Below are 6,022 nucleotides of genomic sequence, written 5' to 3'. Positions count from 1 at the left end.
AGGAAAGGAGTAGAGCCCGGCTGCTCATGGCCTAGAGCAGAAGCACAGAGGCCTCGAATGAGTGTCCCTGCTGTCCTGCCTTGCCTGTCACACACAGAAGATGGTGGGGAAGGCTCCACATGCTCAGAACTGGAAGGAGCTGATCTAGAATTCCCACCCACGGCCTCCAGGGATGAGTCTCAGAAGCCCAATGGTGACGTCCTGAGTTCCTGGAGTCCTTTCATGAAGAACACAGTCAAGAAAGCAGCCCCTTCTGCTCTAGGTCCTCTTAAGGTTTCCACAAATTGGTTGCTAGGTTAGGCTGAAAAAGACACCCATATCCAGGCAGTAGGGTAGGGAGCAGTTGTATCGTGGCTTGCCTGGTGATCACACTGCCGCCCAGAACTTCTGCACACAGACGGCTGGCTCAAGGCGGTGGAGGTAGGTGGGTCTTCCTCTTTTCCAATTCTCACACAGATAAAGAGCTGTATCCAAGCAACCAGCCCCTGACAGGTGCTGCACCTCCCACTTACAGGTAGCTAGGAGCATAATGTTCTTTCTGACTGGGAAGACTTTTTGTAGTTTCGACATTGTCTGTGAAGAGACACTAACCCACTTGAGCATGGTTCGGGCAGGACTTCCCTTCTCCCCCATTCCCCCCACCTTGCTAAAAACCATTTGATTCTATCCCTGAATCTAGCCACTAATGTCTATTCTTTTATTTGGCCACTTCCTCCTCCTGAGGCTGACCACCAAGGTCCAGCTACCAAAGTATTGAAGCCAAGTAACTGGAAGCCCCATAGCTCACCTAATTAACAAACCCAAACAAAAATTCAACCCCTCATCCTAACATGGGGTTTTCCCCTTTATCTTTATAAAATGCCATCTTCCCACGTGCCATGTTTGTCTCTCCTTTATCCAGAGACAGCCCCCCCCAGGACAAATACCCCGTCCCCCTCTCCCTTCCCCACCTCCCTTGTTCTCCTTCCCTTCTCCCTCTTCCTCTATCTCCTGTCTGTCTCTTATTCCCTGCCCTTTGTCCCTTGGGGCAAAGAAATCCCCTTTGTGTGGAGCACTTGACCTGGGGGGCCCTGAGCCCATGTGCTTTCTTTCCCTTTGATGTTGGCTCTCTGCCTGCTTCTTCATTCGCCAGAGAGTTGCCCCCAGTCAAGCTGAAAAGCCATAGGTTACAGAAGACACTACATGTTGGTCTTCTTGCTTTTTCTTTCACCCAACTACTAACCAGGAGTCTTAGTTCCATGATAAGACACCGTGAGAAAGGCAGCTTATAGAAGAAAGAATTCATTTGGAGCTTATAGTTCCAGAGGGTGAAGCCATGACCACCACTTCCCCTCCATGGTGGGGAGCCATGGCAACGAGCAGGCCAGCATGGCGTTGGAGCATAAGCTAAGAGTTCACATCTTGAGAAAACCATCATAAGGCGGAATGAGGACAAGGGCAAGAGTGAGAGCAGCTGACAGGAGAACAGCACACAAGCTAACTGGGAATAGATTTTGCTTTTGAAACCTCAAGGCTGCTTCCAGTGACACACCCCCTCCAACAAGGCAACACCTCCTAATCCTCCCCAAACAGTTCCACCAACTGGGGCCCAGGTATTCAATAAATGAGCCTATGGGGGCCATTATCAATCAAAACACCACACAAGGCCTATACCTATTTAACTTCGGAGAGAGCTGAGATCACTGTGTGTGTGTGTGTGTGTGTGTGTGTGTGTGTGTGTGTGAGTGTGTATAGCAGTGACTCTTAGGGGAGCATGTTCATGAATGTGAGCCTACCTGAGACAGAGAAGCAGACATCAAAAGAGAAGTATCATCTAAATCAAGCCAGGGACACTCCAGGCTTAGTGGCCATGACAACTGCATGGTCTGTGTGATGAAATAGTAAGAATAAAAACCTTTATTTCTGTGATCTTGGATGTCTGAAGCTGAGAATTCTGAACTCTGAGGAGGAAAATCAGCAGCAACTGTGCAGCAGCCTTAAGGACTTCAAGCCAGCGCGCTGCCCTGGAGAATCCATGCCCACCCTTGGTGTCTTCCTCTTCAGTGCTTTTCAAGTGCCAATGTCAGTATCTGGGGAGGCGGTGGTTCTTTTGTGTGTTGTTTGACCAGAAAAGCCATGTCTGGAGAGAGTTTAATGGACAGTTTTTATGCTGTGGTCCCTCAGCATAGATGTCTTCCCTGAATGTGACTTTCTCTGCTGCTGATGCACGTGGGGGTGGGGGTGGGGAGTCCCCTCAGCCTCACCAGGCAACAGTTTATTATGGGCCCCTCCAGTGGACCATGCAAATCTTGTGCTTTGAATAGAGAAGATGCTCAGAGCCCAACACACTTTCATCTTCTCTAGGGTTTCTTCTCCACTGGACATGAAGCTGTGCTGGTCCACTTTGCTTAGGGTTCTGGATGCTTTTGTCTTTAGTAAGACACAGTCTGCCTGAAGAGTTCTAAAGGTTGAACTCATGTCTTCTGGGACAGCTTTCCTATCCTCGAAGTTGGTGTTAAATACCAGGATCTGGGCTATGGCTTAGGAATCTTGGCTAGGAAATATAAGAATTTGAGATAAGTCAGTCTGGAAACAAGACAGCCAATTTGCAAAACCAAGATGCTTTGACTGCTTCTTGTCCTTCCTGGGGTGACCAACTATTCAAGGGGATCAGCTGGTCAAAACTTTCTTAGTTTGGGTGTGTGAAAACCTGCAAAGATGGAATGTCAAATTGTGTGTGTGTGTGTGTGTGTGTGTGTGTGTGTGTGTGTGTGTGTGTAAAATGACATCTTAGTCAATGAAGTTCTCACCTTGCAAGTTCAATCTCTACAACCCATGATAAAATTGTTTTTAAGTAGAACGAAATCTCTAGAAGCCAAGTTTGGTGGCGCACACTTGTCATCCCAGTGCTGGGAAGGCAGAGACTGGCAGATCTTTGGGATTCCCATGGTCCATTAAAGTATCTGATGGGTGAGCTCCAGACCAATAAAAGACCCAGCTCAGACAAAAAGCGAGGTGGGTGGCACCTGAGGAAAGACACCTGAGATTGTCCTCTGGCCCGCACACACGTATATGTGCACACACACACACATGTGTGCACACATGGGCTCATAATTTGTAAATGCACAAGAGAAAGAACAGAAGGAAAGAAAGAAAGAAATTCAAAAGAGAGTGAGACTCCTTGGACGTTAGCCACTGGCTTCCTGTCCACTCACCCATAACTTCTGACCCCATGTAAGCCTCCTGTTCCTGGGTTACTATGCGACAGCTGAGAACACAGCCACCTGGTGTTAAGCCAGCGTGGCTCTAACAGGAGGCTGTCTTCCCTGCACCTTTTATAGGGATTTGTCTCTTGCTGTTATTAATAAGTTATCACAAATTACTATCTCAATAGTGATCACAAGTGAGTTATGATTATAAATTATCATAAATATAAAAGCATACAATACCCACAAGTCTATTCTCTTAAAGTTTGGAAGTGAGAAAGCCCAAATCAGCCATATTGATTAAGTGTGGAAGGGGTTGTTTCTTCTGGGGGCCCTCTCTAGTCTCTGGAGATGCCCCCATTCCTTGGCTAGTGGCCCTTTCTTTGCATGGCCCCAGACTCTTCCTCAGAGCTCTGACTGCTCATTTGGATCCCTGCCTCTCTTTTATAAGAAAATTTGCAATAATATCAGTCTCTCCTATTTGGGTAATTCAGGATACTTGATTCATCTCAAGGTCTTTAATTTAATAAAATATCAGAATCTCTTTTGCCAGGCAAGGTCATGCTCACAGGTTCTGGGGTTGGGTGAGCATCTTTGGGAGGCCATTCATTTTCAACTGTACCTATTCAGGACCACAAGATAGTCTAGTCCTTATGAACTCGACTTGATCACCACTGACACTTGATTCTGATAGCTCAGTGACAAGCTCATTTTGGCAGAGCTGCTATTCCCAGATCCCTTTGCCTCCTACCCTATGTTACGAGTCGATTCTGTCTTGCCAGATGGCTTCCAGTTTCAGGAGGACTCCAGCTATACAGAATCCCCAAGTAGATGAATATGGTGGTTCCATTCTGCAAAGAAGAGTGGTTGGCCTTCCATGGGATCTTTATTAAGCAGCCATTATGTAGAATAAAGACAGTTCCTTTTCTTCAGTAGCTGGCAATCCAAAGGAGAGATCAGCATGAACCTGGGTTAAACAGTCAAGATCCTGTTGCTTCATCCAGGGTCTCTACCTGCACAGGAAATTCATAAATAGAGAGAGTTTATGTAGCCTAGGCTTGGAGAGGGAGAGGTTCTGTGGGTGCCTGGAGTCCTGAAAGATGGATTGAGGCTCCAGCAGACAGTTCCAGAGGGGCATGTTGTGTCGGGGAACAAGCATTCAAAGAACAGCCCATCAGAAGTGTGGGGAAGGTGTGCACAACCAAGAGATGCTCCTGATGGAAAGGCGGGGTTTTCTAACAGGCAGCCATGGAAAGGAGGTGAAGTTGAAAGAGTTGATCACATGGAGATAAAGCATCGACCATGGGCTGGGGCTGAGGTGGGAAGGGGGAGGTGAGGCAGCCTCCTGAGAAGTTGCAGGAGCTGGAGGAAGAGGTAGCAAGTCTCCAGGATGTTGTGATAATCAGTCTGAACTGTCCATCCTCAGGAGGCATTCTCCGGCCTCCTGTCTGCTCCTGCTTGACCCGGCCTCCTCAGTTTCTCCATCCTGTTTGATCTTTCTCCTCCTGGGATCATGGTGTTCACCCAAAGACATTGCCAGATATGGCCAGGAACCCCTGGGCTGGATCTCTCTGTGATCCGTGTGTGTGTGTGTGTGTGTGTGGTTTAGCCTGCTTCCCCAGTGGCTATCTGCCTCCAGCCAGAGTTGACACTGAATAGATCTCATGCCACACAAGATGCCAGCATATGATGGATATTCTCTTGGGTGGGGCAAAGGGCATTGTGTCTTTGTCGATTTATTTGTCATTTGGCCCAGAATACTGAGCAGCGCTCTATCCTGCGTCTGGGATTATAATATGAATAGAGGCCTGCCTGGTTTTAATTCTGTGGGCGGGACAGACATTGATGACAAGATTGCACTGAAGTGTGAAGTGCCAGAAGGATGGCAGCAAGCTCTGCAGAAGGTCCTTGATGTCACCCCAGTTTTGTCACAGGAAAGTCTTTCTTAGGGAGAAGAGGCTAGCGGTGAAAGATATTGCGGACCTTGCCAAGTTTCTCTCCAGCTCTACAGTCAGCTCGCAGGCACTCCCAGCAGGCGCGGTTCTCCATCCCGCCAGCAGGGGTCCTCTTGGTTGTATTCACCAGGACCTAACCTGAGTGGATGAATGCTCACTCACAGACACTCCCCGTTTCTCTTGGAGTCCTCTCTGTCCTCGGTGCTTGGAACCACGCTAATGACAAATCGTGGGTGGGTTGATCTGCAGCTCATCTGAATAAACAGAGTGAAGTGCAGAACTAAGATCGGCAGACAGCAAGAGGCAACAGCTTGTGAAGGGTTTGGAGGCTAGAGAGGGATTCAGGCCTAGGCTGTATCATGCTGGAGGAGGTTTGGCTCGTTTGAGGGGCTCAGGGCTTCAGTTCATTCATGAGATATTACAGAACAAGCAGAGATGTCAAACACTGACTGCAGGGGAACCCTGAAGCAGAACGAGATAAATGTCAGCGGGATGTGTGAGCAGCAACCAGTTAGCATGGGGGGGGGTCTTGAGGACACATAAAGCCTTATTCGTCTCAAATGTGAATCTAGTATAATTATGTTTTATCATCATCATTATTACTACATCCTAAATGCTTAGATTATCATTATGCTTAGCTCTGCTATTATTATTTTATTTTTTAATTAAAAATATGTATTCATACTTGGCAGTGATGGCAATGCATTTAATCCCAGCACTTGGGAGGCAGAGGCAGGAAGATCTCCAAGTTCAAGGCCAACCTAGTCTACAGAGTGAGTTCCAGGACACCCAGGGTTACAAAGAAAACCACTGTCTCAAAATAAAATAAAATAAAAATGCATTCATTTATACATAATCATTTATAGATACATGAGCTTATGT

The sequence above is a fragment of the Microtus ochrogaster genome, unplaced genomic scaffold, assembly GCF_000317375.1.
Source record: "Microtus ochrogaster isolate Prairie Vole_2 unplaced genomic scaffold, MicOch1.0 UNK97, whole genome shotgun sequence".
NCBI classification, from domain to species: domain Eukaryota; kingdom Metazoa; phylum Chordata; class Mammalia; order Rodentia; family Cricetidae; genus Microtus; species Microtus ochrogaster.
The sequence above is the reverse complement of the archived record's forward strand: the minus strand, read 5'-3'. Positions refer to the sequence as shown.